Here is a 16,583-nt window from a genome sequence, read left to right as displayed (position 1 = left end):
AGAATATTGGACATAAAATTAACAGTACCCATTATTTAGTATCATTATTTATTATTTACCCATCCATGGCCCACATGATGGACCATAACCATATGTTAGCCAACAGTGTCAACCAGTCACTCATGTCTAGTGTTCTTGCAGAGGTCTCTGAAGTGGTCTCCCTCATTTCAAGCTTCACACAAGACCAATCTCCTTTCATATCAAGCATTCTGAAAGTTTCAGCAGAATTTTTTACCTCTTCTTGGTAAATATTTATTGCCAGCTTGACCATGGATACAAGTGGACAAAGCTATATTAATGTTTCCAATTAAAGAGTGGTAATGGGTATGAATGATAAAGCACTCAGGTAACTTCAAGATAAAATACTCTAAGTATGATGTTTGGTAGGAACATCAAAGTCTGGACTCTATGCCCTTTTTGTTTTATCTGCACCTTCTTCGGCAGCCTATTTTCATAGCAGCCTGTAGACTGTTGTTAAGATGCAAGATTTGGTCAATACTAAGCTTACAACAAGAAACTTCTAGTGTGTCATGTGGTGAACTACACATTCACCCACTGGTTAACATAGGTGTGGCTCTGTGTCCTCAAGCACCACCTAAAACCACAGATCCCATCTAACTCTAAGAGTTCTGCCAAACAGGAAAGGAATAGTACAAGATGTTTTCTGATGACAATGATGAAACAGCTGCATGGCACTGGCCTTTCTGTGAAGGCACAGATATCCATGGCAGTCCTGTCATGAGGTTCCCACCCAGTGACACGCAGTGAGGAGAAAAAAGGTCACAGTTATTGTGAGGTGGAAGTCCTGTGTGAGGTGGCTGAGGGAGGTGGGGGTGTTTAACCTGGAGAAAAGGTGGCTCAGGGATGACCTTATCACTCTTTACAACTGAAAGCGTAGCCAGGTGGGGGTCGGTCTCTGCTCACAAGCAACAAGTGACAGGAGAAAACATAGCCTCAAGCTGCAGCAGGGGTAGTTTAGGTTGGACATAAGGAAGAGTATCTTCACGGAAAGGGTAATTAGACACTGGAACGGGGTGCTCAGAAAGGTGGTGGTCACAGTCCCTAGAGGCGTTTAAGAAAGGCCTGGATGGCACTGGTTTAGTGCCATGGTCTAGTTGACAGGGCAGTGTTCGGTCATAGGTTGGACTCAATGACCTTACAAGTCCTCTTCAACCTGTATGATTCCATGATAAAGTGGACTACGAAGAGGCGACTAGCCCAAGTGCTCAGAGCAGCCCCCATGGAAGCCTCCATCTAAACAAATGCCTTGGGCAACTAAGGCATCACTTAACCTGAAGGTAGCTCAAGATTTACGACAGGGCAGCATGTGAGACCGATGTCCCGGGACAACCGGCACACCAGGGGCGCCCACCGCAGAACCGAGGGGTTCCGGCGCGTTCGGCGGCGGCAGCGCCGAGCTTTCCAGTTAGCAGCCGCGGCGCCAGAAAACCCACGGCACGGCACGGCACGGCACGGCACGGCACGGCACGGCGCCGCCGGACCGCAGTGCCCGCACCGCAGCTACGCCTCGGGGCGGGGTCGAGGAGAGCGACGACCGGGAAAAGGGACCCGCCGGCGCGGCGGGCGGGACAGGGGGTTGTCCTCCAGGCCCCCGCCCCGGCGGCTCGGCCCCCGCCGCCTTCCCGCCCTCAGCGGCCGGGCCGGGCCGGGCCGAGCGGGCGGCGGGAGCCCGCGGTGAGGCGCGGGCAGGGGCGGCCGTGCGCCCGCCCGGCACTACGAGTGGTTGCTAAGGAAATGGGGAGGGCGGCGGGAGGGGACGGGGCGGGGGACGGGCATCAATCACACAAATTCAATTACAGGTATCGCGGCTGGCCGTGAAAAACTTCACGGGGCTTCAAAAGCCGGGGATTAGCCGTGCCCCCGGGAGCTTCCCCGGGCGAGAGCTGCGACGCGCAGACCGCGCCGGGAAGAGCTCGGTGAAAAAGAAGGGGGGCCGGGAGTGGCGGAGAGAGGGACACGTACAAAGGGAAAGGATCGAACCCTCCTCCCCGGGAATTAACCAGAAGCCGAGGCGTGAGGAGTAAAATCGCTGCTGTGCGGGTCCCCGGTACGACGGGGTGGCCACCGTATGACCCCCCCCCGCCAGCCCCCAGGCTCCCCGCCGGCCGTACTGAGGGGGCAGCTGTCACTGCACCTACCGAAAAAGCAACACCCAGCCCCCCCAAAACGAAAAGTCAACAGGCTAGGAAAATACATGGCTACACACACAGTTACACACGTACACACATGCACATTATCTGTACACGTCTGCACACACAGAAAGTTAAAAACACTGGTACTGCGGAAAATTGGAAGTCGCCAGACACACATCCCTCAAAAAAAATTCAGAAGGAAAAAAACAAAAAAAATCCGTCCTCCCTAGAGAGGCTGAAGGGGAGAGTCTGGTTGCTGTGGTGGAGCTGATCCTAAAGTTAACTTTCAGCAGCCCATTTCCAGACAGCAGCGCTGAATCTATTTGGATAAAACGCGTGTGACCCAGACACTTGGCGTTTGGCCCAAACGCGTTGCACCGGCAGCCCAAATAAAAACAAGAGTCTGACTCTCCCTCTCTCTCCCTTCTCTCTTGTACAACAATGAAAGAAAGTAGCGAAGACAAAATCCGCACACACATCGCCGGGGAGCGAGAGCCCACTTACCTCCTCCCACCAAACAAAGTCCCTTTGAACCCTGAGCGACTGCGGAGACAGACATACACCGACAAACACGAGTCCGCGGGGTTAAGAGTCTGGCAAATCCCAAGCGGCTCGAAGTAAATCAAAACCACACGTTTCCATCTTCCTGATGAGCCCAGCGAGAGCCCGACATCCCCGCCAGCATCGCTGCGGGACGGCGGCCGCTCCGACCCTCCAAGCCCCGGTACAAAGTGTGCACTTGTCTGACCGCGGCAGCGGACACCGCCGGACACGGCACGGCCGAGAGCGGGGCGTCCTCGACTCAGCAGCAATCCGGAATAGCCCTGGGTTGTCGCTGGGGTTTGGGGGCTGCTTTGGTTTTCATCTGTTGTTTGGTTTGGTTTTGTTTTTCCTTTTCTGCTTCTACCAACGACTGAGTATTCAAAGTATAAGAAATCTTTTTAAAAGTGCACTATTCGAGATGGTACTTCATCAATCACCTCTCTTATCGGTTGAAAAATCCTCGCACCCCCTTCCCCCATCTCAAGGTTCCTCTCTGAAATTACTCCAAATGCACCTCGCCTAATGCAATATAAATCTCCCCCCGCTCCCCAAAGCCCTGCACGCACCATTATTCGGGACACAAGAAAAGCAAAAAGTTTCATTGAATAGCGTGAAATCTTCCTTACCGTTTTCATCTTCAATTTCTGATATAAAGTAAGTTTCAAACAATAGAGATTGCACAGGACGATTCCCGTATTCCTCTCTGCTTTTCCCCTCTGTGCAAGCAACCATCAGGGTTCTATTCTCCAACAGAATAAAATTCTCTAGCCTTCCTAAAGGGGTTTTTAGAAAACGGGTTGGCTTGGCAGGAGGAAGGATGCCATCAATTCACCGAAGCTATCACCCTGCACATTTTGTCTTTCCAACAAAAAAGGGGGGGAGAGGAGGAAGGAGGGAAAAACAGGCTTATATTGGGGTGGGGGTGGGTGCCCTCCTCTTGAGCAGCCTCCTCTGTGCAAAATACCATGTGAATATCATCTGAGTTGGGGGGGGAGGGGGGACCGGGAGACAGAAAGGGGGGAAAGAGAGGGGGAGCAGAGGGGAGGCAGGCAGAGCAGGAAGGACTCAGGAAAGTTTGGTTGAAGTAGCCCCAGACCTCCTCTGGCTGCCGGCGCCGGGCCAAGCCGAGCGCGGCGGCAGCGGGGGAGCCTTGGCAGCCTCGCCCGGGGGACGGCGCGGGGCCCGCTGACGTCAGCCTGCAGATGTGCCCCGCACCGCCGCGCATGCGCCCCCGTCACGTGGCGGCGGGGGGGCAGGGGCGCAGCCGGGGGCGCGGGCGCGGGAGGGGCGGCGGGACCCTTGCGGAGCCGCCTGAGGGGAGCCCGGCCCGGCGTGGCCCGGCCCGCCGGGGGAGCCGCAGCCGCAGCCCCGGGGTGCCGGCGGCAGGCGCCGGGCACGGGCGCTGCCGATGGGCGGCGAGCTGGGGCGACCCCCTGCTGCCATGGCCCTGCTGCCGTCGCGCTGCTCGTCCTGCTCCCCGTTAGAGGCGTTAATAAAAGGAAAGCTCTTAAACGCCATCCCCAGCGGAGCGGAGGCGGTGTCTGAAGCCCGCGCAGCCGGGGCCGGGGGTCCCGCGCGCCGAGGCCGGGGGTCCCGGGCCTGCTCGCACAGCGCTTTCTGTTTAATTTGCGGCGGGGGTCGGTGTCGCCTCGCAGCCCGGCAGGGCAGGAGGGTGCGCATGGGGCGGGCAGCTGGCGGCCTGCGAGCCTCCCCTGCTCCGGGAAGCCAGCGCTGCCGGAGAGAGGGTCACACGGAGAGAGTGGGCTGCAACTCCCACTCGCCCTCTTAAGTTAATTTCCGATTGCCGAAAAAAGAGAAAAAGGGGGGGAAAATATATCCTTCCTTTATAAACCTAGGTTCTAAGGTTTCAAGATTTCTGCTAACTGTATTTCCCAAATGGTGCGAGCGCGGGTTTTCCTCCCCAGCCGGAGGTAGTAGGTGTAATTGCAACTTCTGGTGAATCTTTAATTACTGGCTGGACTGTAAAACGATTGCAGAGAAAAGTCCAAGAGCACAGCTACTCCGGGACTTCTCCGAGCATCGAAACAGCAGGATCGGCCTGCAAAGTCAGTCAGCAGGAGTCTGATGGTCAGCAGGGGCTGGCTTTGTGCCCTGTGAGATGGTGAAATCAGAGCCGTGGCTGGCATTCATCGTTTCAAATAAACTCTACACAATTACATTTGAATATGAAGCAATACTATAGGTAAATTGCATTTCGCATACAAGTATGTGAAAATGCTTTTAACTGCAGGTCTAACAAAATAAGCATAACATTCTAAATAGTTAGTCGTCGTTGTCACCATTCATTCTGAAACAGCACAGTGAACACTTACTTGAGAGATCCTTTTACCGTCGCCGGGCAAATTAATGTAACAATGGTTAGGGGGGGTAGTAGAATGTATCCTGCATTGAAAACCGGAGCTATGAAATCAATGCTCTTTGGGAATAGGGGCATTCGGAAAGAAACGCTTTATTCTGGAAATGCATCTCCAACCTGCTCCCCCCGGGTTAATTGCTCATACGGAGAGCGCCATCCTGCGTCGGCGAGCGGGGCGAGCGCCCGGGGCGTGCGGGGATGCTGGCTGCGCCCGGGGAGGCAGTTCCGCCCTACTTCCTCCTCATCCTGTACGTGCAGGAGAAGCCGCCCTTTCATGAGTGCGTCTGGGTACATCCACTTCATTAAAACAGCTATTTCTAACATTGAGAAGAGTATTTTTTGTTAATATTCCACAGTTCCTGCTCCTGTAGCAAATCATTGTGTGCGATGTCCGCATGGAAAAGCCGCAGGGCACGGCCTGTTCAGATGCAGCCAGTTGTACCTGAGTCACATCACCTGTCCATGGGCAGGCATTGTAACAGGTTCTGCTCAACCTTTTCTGCAAACTCAGTGGTTCGTACAGAGAACTAGGACAGTCTCCATTGAAAGGACAGACCGTGAAGAAACTTTTTTTTACACATTCTTCATCAGAACCAAATAACCTTTTGAACAGACAGACACACATCACAGCCAATTGCCTCATGGCTATGGTATCCTCGGGGGATTTAGGAGACCTGCCTTCAAATCAGACCCTGCCTGAATCAGACTCAGGAATGTTCACGTTGCTGTCTGACGGCTGAGCTGGGGACTATTCTGGTGTTAAAGACTGGCCTCTTCGTGGTTGGATCTGCTCCATTGTGTATAGCTGAATAAATACTCATCAAGCTAAAAAGAAAGACAGCTTATCACTGTCTGGTTAGGGTCCTCACGTGGATTCAGCTCCCTGCTCTAAATCCAGCAAAGCAAAGAAGAGATATATGGACTTCACAAAACCCAGCTGCTTGCTCAGACCAACAAGTTATTTATTCCCTGTTCCAGACAACTACATTTTCTTGCCTAAGCCCACTGGTGTATATATACCAGTTAAAACTGGTCTATTACCAGGAAGAGCTTTGGCTCATCTTTAGAAATTCCTGTCTGTGATTAGAATTTCTGACAGAACTACCATTGCAGTTTGACTTAACTGCTTTGCTTTATTGTATAAAACAATATTTCAGAGTGAACCTCATTCAGATAAAAATAGTGAGCTCATTTGGTGACTTTTTTTAGTGTCCTCGCCCCAAATATTATCCATATATATACATTTTTATGAACTGCAACTTTTTAGAAAAGAAACTTACACAGGAAGTCGTACACAGATTCTTAGTATAACATTTTCTTTGCTGCAATTAGAAGTGTTTCTATGAGAGATAGTAATTTTTCTCTGAATTCTAGTACTATGTATAAACCATTTGGACAACTGGCAACTCTCAGGAGCTCTGGCAGGATTAGAAACTTACTGAGCACAAAGCATATTACTCTATGTCTTAACCAGTTTCTTAGTGTTTTCTGACCATGGACATAAGTAGCAAAAGCAGTCTTGGCTTCAAGCCTTTGAATCCTTTAACTTGTTAGCCAACAACTTTTAAGACTGGGAAGCACTTTCTTTTTTTAAGAAAGAAATATTTTAAAGAAATGTTTAAAGAAATATTCATATTGAACTTGAATTTAGAATTGTGAGATGTATTTGGGGTTAATTCCAGAAATCTTGCTTTTTACTGAAATACATATAGAAGACAAAGCAAGAAGTTACCAGTGTTTCTGTAATATGAGCATTTTATTACCTGAACATTTGGACGTATATGCCTGAAAGTGTGTTTGTTTTGGTTTGGTGGGTTTTTTTCAAGTAGTTTTACCTGATCAGTTAAGATCTGAAGACTGTAACCTATCTTACTTTGAAATATCCCAGCAGGGTTAGTGGAGAGAATAAACCTGTTTAAGAATTATATATATAATCGTGTTATAAATCACATAAATACTGTAAAATTTAAATGCTGTATAATTAAAATACTTCAATTGACCATAGAGTTGAAAAAGTAGTAATGATGAACTTGCATTTGTATGTGCTATACTTTCTGTGCTTGTACGGAGAAAAGTTTTTGATGTGCATAAGGGCTTCATTTTTAGTCCACTGAAATAAAAGATTCTAGGGGTACTTAAAGGTAATAGTGCTATTGGGATCCAGTGTCTTTCACTGACTCTTCTTTGTAAATAGTCCGAATTCAGACTGCTTACAAATCTCACCTTCCCTTGCAGGAGGAGATCTAACAGCATCTCTAGAAACGACCCGAGGCTATGTATGTTCAATTGTGCCTGGTACATTGCATTTCAGAGGGAGAATGCATATCAAAGTGTACTTTCAGTTGGAAAATGCATCCCTTTTCAGTTGAGCTCTTCTTGATGACCCTCTAAAACAAAATTAATAGTGATGCATTTGGTTTCAAGTAGGGCTTTGAGGCTACCTCTGCCTAGCAAAGCAATATTGCCAGGAATGTCTTCATTTAAATAAGAAGAGCCGTGCCAAACACAGCACCCCCACAAGCAGCTCTGTGTGTTGTATTGATGTGGGCTTATATAGTCACACAAGCCCCTTTATGTCTCCAAGACCCTGTGAAACTGACTACCCGATTATTTTAGTTTTAGATTTAGAAATAAAACTAGAAAACTTAATGTGAGCTTGACATCCTCCATAATGTCCAGGCCAGTTTCCTCCCTGTTGAACACAGATGAGACAGAGCAGAGAGATCAGAGAATATGAATGCAGTGAGAGTAACACCCCAAACTTGCTCAAAACTTGGGAGGGATGGACAGTGAGAAGGGTAAGATTAATTATCTATTAAACCTGAGATAAGAAATCTTAGACTCATCAAATTGGTTAGGGAAATGCTATAGCAGAATGGATCACCTCAAATTTTGCAGGCAAATAAGATGAAACAGATGCTATCCTCATTAAAATTAACGTAGAAAATAAAGAACGCAAATCCAATAAAGTTCCACACAAGAACAGGAACAATAGTAAACAAAAAAAAAATAGATAAAGCAGATGAGGGAGTTAGAGGTTTTTCTGAGTTTTTCCTGCTTTGTCTATTTCCAACTTTCCAAGTCAAGAGAGAGATACCAGGAAGATTAGGTCAGTAGGCATGTTTAAAGGGAGCATTTCCCAGCTATATGTATTATAGTTTTTCTGTGTATTCTCGTTTTGCTATTTTTCTATTTCCAGAGAAAGTTGTTCATAAGATCTGAACAATCTGTGAGACTTAGAGAGAGCAAAGCTGAGACAAATTATACAATATGTGGAAAATGTGTATGTGGAAAATCTCTATGAAAAAAGTTGGCAAATGGTATTCCTCAAAGATTCGTGTACACAGAAACATATAAAAGCTGTGCAGAAAATCTTAGGAAATACATAAGAATTCAGTTATTTTGGTTTTAGAATGAAAAATCTGGAATTAACTCACAGGAAAACCTGGCTATTAATGTGCAACATTTTGCAGTCTGGCACTCAGCTCCAGGAATGACACTCCTAGTGCAGAATTAGGCATCTTGGTCTCTGGTGCCTGAGTGACTTGTTTAGTTTCTGAATTGAAGGAGAGCACTGATGAGCATCACAGACTTCTCATTTAGTATCTACTGAACCATGTGGTGATTCCCCTTTTCTTGATATGCTTCATATAAAAATGTGGACACATACACTAATGTCAGAGATGGTAAAACTGGACCATGAAATGAGCACAGATTTATTTTGAATGGAAAACTTTTGGACTTTCCATATTCCTGGACTGTATAGGTGGAAAAGATTTATTAAAGATTCTGGAGCATACTGTGCATACTGCTTTGGACACAGATTACAACTTTGTCTAATTTAGGTGGTTTTCTGGCATTCTTTCTATCACACTGTCTTGCAATAGTTTATAAATGGAAATATCTTTCATACATTATGTTAAGACAATGGCTTGAGAAAAGAATTGAAAAAAATCCCAGTACCCACCGCTTCTCTTGTAACTTTTCTGTGTCACTCCAAAATGCAAAAACTTATTTTGAATACTGTAATGTGGTTATTGTGGTTAGTTATGTGTTATGTGGTTAGTAAATGTGTTTCTTCCCTCTTACCTCTCAAGTAATTTCATTTTTCATTTTACAGGATTATCACAGCACTAACATCTTGTGTTTAAGGAAAATAGTGTTCTGCTTTGAAGGAGTTTATTAAAGCCTCTTCAAAAAGTCTGACATTTCCCTTTTGTGACTTATTTAGGATTGGCTGGTTTTGCATAAGGTGGTCTGTGCAGTAGTAAGTGCTCTGACCCTCATCTGTGTGTCTAACCTGGAAGTGATTAGGCACTGCAGATTGGTGAATAGAAAGGAGAACTCCCATTTTTTGTCCAGATAACTCAAGTTATCTCCTTGTAGGTGCTGTTGGAGTCAAAATCCAGGGCCAGATGAATCTTTTGGTATGACCCAGTAGTTGGTCTTACGTTAAAAGCAATCCTCAACTCCTTCAGTACAAGTGTAAGACCAATAGCATAAAACCACCTACCATTTCCACTAGTTCCCACTGCAATCCACAGGCATTCACACACACAGAAAAGAATCCACTGTGCTGTTGACTTTCATACTGGAGCAGCTCAGGAGCGTGCATATATTTTATTTAGCTGCTCTGCTGTGAGACCAGTGATCTCCCATGAGAGCACAGCTATAAAAAGAAGTTGTAGAAAAAGATAGCTACTGGTCCAGTAATGACCACTGCTATTTGTCAAATGAACCTCTCAAAGACCTCTGACATTTATACGAAGCTTGAGAGAAAGAGCAAATACCACAATGCTTGAGATTTAACATCTTCATAGTAATTATTGCTATATTTTGTTATTCCTCTAAGTATTCTTGAAGTACACTCAGTGTTACATATATTTCTCTTTGCTATTTAGTAAAAGGATACAGCTACAGTCTAAATATAAAACGAAAAGACTTGAAATAAAAGATCAAAGGTCACAATGTAAGTTTTTCAGTATCAAAAATATCTCTTTCACATTTACTGAAAACTCAGCTGTACATTAAAATCACGAATAAAATTTTGTTTCTAAGGAGTGGAAAGATTACCTTTCTTAGCTATGGGCTTAAATTCTGGGCACAATCTACGAACTGAAATATGAACTGGGTTTGGCATACTTCTGTTCCTGCTAGAGCCATCAGGGGACTATTAACATCAATATGCAAATTATACTGCAAAAGGATAATATTCAAGTTTTCTCAAAAGTTTTCAAGATGCCTAATATTGTGATTAAAGTGATTTGTAGAGTCTATGCTATCAGTTTGGTATTTTAACATGAAATAACCATAAAACCATTCAGAGATATGAAAATAATGGTGTGGGACTGTTCAAAGATGCTTGGGGCAAAGGAAGAGCAACTTGATCCTGTGTTTGTACATACACATACTTACATGATTAATCCAGATCAAAAGAGGCCTCATCCTCTATGTGGTCATCACTGCAAACTCTGGAATGGATTCACATGGTTCTTGCATCAACCTTCTGAGTTCTTGGAAGATTAGTTTCTTCTAACTTCAGTTTTTCTTTTATTCAAAACCAAACAAACAAACAAACAAAAAAATCTACCAACACCCCTTCTCTGTATTCCCACTATGCCTGAAACTCAATCAGTGGTAATAACTTCTGTGTATTATTTTTGTAAACTTTAAAATTAATATTATATCAGGAGATTTCTCAGCCATAAAAGTACTCAAAGAAAATGGAGTAACAGCTAAAAAAATCTATGAGTGTGGAGAAAATTCTGCATATTTATTTTTAGCTCATTGCATCCACAGTTGCATCTACACAATTTCACTCACAGATTATGTTATCTGACAATAAATTCTGTGTTAATTATTGCAAGAACAGTTTTCTGCATAGATTTAATTGTACACTTTACACAACTCTTCCCAGACTGATCTTCTGTATAAAGTTTGGCTATTTTGCCAACTTAACATTGTATTTACAAAAAAAAATCAGGTAAACACATAAAGAGCACAAATACAGAGATATCCTACCTGCAGCTGTGTATCTATGATGATTTTTTCCTGCTGTCTTTAAAAGCAGATCTTCAAGTTTGCCTATTTCCCATGCCAACTAGTATTTGAGTAGTGCAGAAATGAAAGTTTAGTTTTGTGCTTTACCAGATATCATTGGTGTTTCGTAGCAGATTAAGGGAGGTGTAATTAAGCTTTTTTTTCATAATCCAAGGATCTGCATAACTCAGTTTAAATTCATGCAATAACCCATATTTACTACAGGTGGTACAAATTTTAAGGCCAAAGTATCTTTTGATAAATTTACAAAAATGTTGTACAATTTGTAAAAATATATTTTACAGCTATTTTCTCCACTGCAGGGCTGCTTATTCCCTTAACATTGGCTCATACTTCTGATGTATTATTTTTAAGCATCACCTGTGGGTATAGTTTGTCCTTTCTATATAAAGTCTAGACACAGGATGTTTCTATTTCTTATCCTCCAAAAGCTGTCCCTGGGCCATTCTCTTTCTCTGTCCCCAGACAGTATATCTGACTTTCAGAGGTGAGAATTGGGATTCTCTCTGAATAGGCTTGGGGGAGGATAAAGGGGTAACCTTTGCTCTTGCTCTGTCCCAGAATCTCGGCTTTGCACATGAATGAATACTTTTCTATTGGGGTCTTTCTTTTGGGGGATGAAACAAAAGAAAGAATACCAGGGATTTCACTTTGTGCACTGTCTCTGCAAAGGTTTGCTCTGCGACTTCATGAAAAAGAGAAATTCAGAAGCTTGAAACGCCCATGTAAAACTTTTTGAACAAGCAGCTTTTCAGCCCAACATTTGTCATACTGTACTCTACATTAAATCACGAAAATAATTTCCAAATGAAAATTGCTTACTAGCTACATGGTTTCTTATCAAAGATGGGATGTAATGTGCCTTAGTGTAATTCTTCTGAAATAAAACTATAGTTTTGAAGATTAAAAATTGTCTGTTGGTTGCTGCTCTCTAAGAAGGATGGAACCAGGTGGGGCTTTTTGTTGTTTTGGGTTTGTTTTTGTTGTAGTCTTGTTTGGTTGGTTGGTTAGTTTTGGGGTTTTTTTTCAAATCAAGAATTTGGGAAATTGACTGAACTATGATGTGCAGAAAAGAATACTTTTGTCTTGAGAACAGGACTCTGGATGACTAAATGAACATTCTGTTAAGTATAATAAGATACTATGATTGTTTTAATCAAAAAAATCCTCCTTGTGCTTGTGCTATAAACATGACATATGTCCTAGTAAATGTGCCTGGATGCATGCATTGCTACTGAAGTGTCTTCTGCCCTGTGCTAACATTTAGACCTCTAAGCCTCAGAAGCTCCTCCAGTTTTTTCATTACATATTTTACGTGAAAGAGAGGAATTAATCTTGTATGACTCAATATGAAGAAGCTGTAGAAAAGGATACCATTTTGTTTGTGTTTTCTTGGCTATAAAGTATTAATACTATACTTATGAAATCTTACAGTAGTCTCAGATGAGCCAGTGACACTGTTCAGCAATACCAAAAATAAACACCCATCAGCTGTGGGATCAGCAATATATCATGGCTATTCTCATTCTGGCTCTCTCTCTGAACCTGGTTGAGGAGAAAGTGAATTCTTCCCCTGACCTCTGAGACTTATTAAGAATATGAATGGTAAATACGTGCATTACTAGTGGTATGTGTTGTGTATCTAATCCAGCTCTCAGCTTGTTAAAAAACTTTGCACACACAAAAAACCAGTTTGCTGTAGATGAGCTGGCAAGATCTTGTGGGCTTAGTGACTTCAATATAATGAACTCATATATTAAAAGAATTATACTCTTTTAGTCAGGTGTACTTACACAGATTTAAATATAGATTTTTTTAGTGAAATGATATGTAGGTAAAAATGTAATCTGTACTGATGCTGGTATTGGAAAGGTAAGCAAGGCTACTGTTTAATTACTTTATTTTCTATAAAATACTGCTTTGCTATATTAAAAAATCTACTAAACCTGATCCTATCTTATGGCTAAAGTACTGTCTTAAAATTCAGATTCCTTGCTTTTCTCATCTTTGTTTTTGGACAGGCTTTTTCCGAAACATTCAGATAGTTTCTAAGCAGTGTGTATTTGCAATCAAGAAGTTCTTACAGCTGAGAATGGGGAAAGGGCTCTCCTCTTGCTGCTTATGCATTAAGATTCAACTTTTCTGACAGGTGCACAGGACTTTGAGATCTAGATTACCCACATTTTTTTTTAACCCAAATTATTTTTTTTAAACACAGTCAAATGTAACTTGAACTAAATAACTGTATGGTTGGATACTGCTTTTTACCCATTTTGGAAAATATAAAAGTAATTAAAAGCAATTACCTTTTAAAATACAGGAAGGGTGTGTGTGATGTACTTCTTATCCATCTTTATTCCTGTTATTTTACTAAATTAAACATGCCTGACTGTTTTTTTCATAATACTGGTAACAAGATCAGAATCTCTGTACAAATATTACTACTTTGTCAGAATAGGTAATTTTTATTTCCCAACTTCACACTTGGTCATCAGGCAATCATCCCACATCAGGCAGCATAATATTTTAAACCTCTGAGCTATAAAGTCATAGACTAGCCAGCTGGAAGTAAAATAGGTTTCCCCTTACCCATTGCCAATGCTTCTGGACTCAACCAATTCCCTGAAGAAAAATGACTATATACTTGGCACAGAGCAGCTGCTAAATTTAAATTCCTCCTGCCTCTATATACTAAGTTTTCTATCTGATTAAACACTAAACTCCTATGATTTGACCAGCTTTTATTCAGAAAGGGATCTTAGCCATAAATAAATTTACCAAAAATGATTCTTTGCTTTTCTTTCCTTCATAGGACTAAAAAGAAGTTTCAGTGAAATAGAAAAAGTGGCAGATGCAACCAACCTAACATCATTGCATCAAGAAAAATTTTGGCTGTTACCTGCACCACTCCACATCTGATTGCACTGCTTCATTTCTCTTATGAATTACAGGTGTCTGTAGCAGTGTGCATATTTAACCAGCAAATCTGAACTGAACGCAATTTTTATAGAAAGGTTTGGAAGAGGAAAGTAGTCTGACTAGTCACTTTTATTAAATGAAAACAATTTTATTGAGGGTCTCAGCTATTTCTGGGACTACATAAGATCCATCCAGTATCTTATGAAAGATTGTTGTACCGTTCTCTTGTGATTCTTTAAAGTGCCACTAAAATTAGGAAATATTGTCTGTGTGATTCAGTAGACATTTATTTAACCCACACATTTAAGATTTTTCTGAGATCCACACTCTAGAGAAAATTTAGTTGCAGGATTAGTATCTTTATCTCAGATGATGTTATAAACTAGCCATGCATGTTGCAAGCCTGATGGAAACTGGATAGCAGGTGAATAAATATCAATAACTTTGGCTGAAGAAATCCATACTAAAATGTGACTGTTATAGAAGCAGAAGTATATTTCTCTGATATTGTACACAATGAGTTCTTTTTCTATTAATTACTCTGTGTGCAATACACAGATTGAGATTTTAACATCATAGAAACATAATTTTAAAAAAATTAATCGACTAAAAGATATGGAAGTGCTTCTGTGTATTGAGTAACATATAAAAACAGTATCATGCTCTTTGTATTTCATTGTGTATCGCCATGCCAAAAAGGAGAAAACAACTTTCTAAAAATGATCACATCATGTCTTATCCTTTGTTGATTTTTATTAAAAAATTAGTGATTATAATAAAAACCAATCTACTTTAATATCTACTTGTCATATATAACATTAATAAATAATTGCAATGATTACTTACTGCTTAAGTTTAGTTGAAACAACCTCTATAAAAAATAAAATTTTGAACTCTTTTACTTGTCAGGAAATCAAAGGATTGCCTTAGCTATGGAAAACATAGATTTTTGAAACAAAATTATTTTGTGGGAAAATATATCACTCTCATTAATATATTAAAAATATTCTCTTTGTTCTGAATAAGCTGAGTTTTGTCTTACAGGCAACTGTGTAGTTTGCTGATAATTTGCCAAACACCCATATCTGAAAATGTTTTTTCCTATAAGCCTAATCCCTGTCATACATATGCATGTTCACTGGAAAGCCTCACATTCATATTATTCATTTTTGCTTCTTAATTTGATTTCTGAACTGCAACCACATGTCAGTTGTTGGAGATGGTAACGCATCAACTTGAGTTCAATTATTTCAGTGTCTATTTTTTCCTAGGCACTCTTGCTTTTTAGAATTGGCACTGGGTTTGTGTTCTCTTGAGGAATTATGTGCATGTTGGCAACCATCCAGATTTTATTTTTTTAATAGAAGCAGCTTGAAAACAACCTTGCTAAAATGTTGCAAAGATGACTTTGTTCAGCAGTTATGATAATGCTTCTTTGATGCTGCAGTAGTACAGGGGGATGGTTTCATCCCTGGTATAGCCCCACAGACAGTCTTATCTCCAGTGGAAAAGAACTTCAGCAGGAATTAATTTGTCTTGAGTAAAATAACTCTCGTTTGATTTAAGGTGAAGGCATACATCTAATTCCTGGTAGTTCTACATGGAGTTAACTGATTTGGTTTAGGACGTTCCTGGCACAGTATAGGAGATTTCTTCTTTAAGCTCAATTCCTATTGTACATCATTCTGGGGCTCCGTCTGTCCTCCCCCAGTTTATTTTGGTTTATGTGGCTTGGCTTTCTGAGAAGTGCTGCTTCTCTCACAGTAACTCACAGTTGATGTAGTGATGTAATATTTCATGAAATTAATATCTGTGTTACATTATAAAATTTGAATGCTGCTGCAGCTACACTCCTCTTGATGTAGAGCAGACACTGTTTGACTAACAGTCAAGACACAGTTGTTATTCTCAGCTTCAGTGTTCTTGAACTGTACCCCATACATGAGAGCTTGCTTTCTTAATCATCTCTTAAATTAGCAGTCCAGAGACTTGAAAATGTTTTTTAAAATCAGCTTTGTTGTTACGGCCCACATCAGTTCTAGCTAGCTGTAAAGGGAAATTTACATTCAAATTTGTGTTGTTCTTAGCAGAATTCTGCTGGGACCTTCACATATGCAATTATGGTATTGTTTTTATACTTTTGCCAGTTCTTCAATACTTTGTCTTCCCAAATAATAGATTACATGCAATGCTGCCAGAACCCTGTCACATACAAGGAACTTTGATCCAGTTACAGAATTTTTGTCAAGCTTGCACTCAGTCAAAGAACGTATTGACTGCGCAACCTTAGCCTTCATAAGCAAAGAGCATTAAAACTAAGCTCCTGTTTGCAATCAGGGCTTCTCCTGCATTTCGAGCCATCTGGCAACTACCCGATAAAGTCTAGATGGATTTTTAATATGCAAAAAAAGTAGGAGAACTATTCTGAATAGACTAACTAACTTTAAATTCAGCTCAGCTGAAGAGTTTCACCTCTCCATTAAGAAACACACATTTGCTCCATTTCTGTTAAGCAGCTTAATTCACATCAA

Source organism: Ammospiza caudacuta, chromosome Z (genome assembly GCF_027887145.1).
Source record: "Ammospiza caudacuta isolate bAmmCau1 chromosome Z, bAmmCau1.pri, whole genome shotgun sequence".
Taxonomy (NCBI): domain Eukaryota; kingdom Metazoa; phylum Chordata; class Aves; order Passeriformes; family Passerellidae; genus Ammospiza; species Ammospiza caudacuta.
This window is presented reverse-complemented; position numbering follows the sequence as displayed.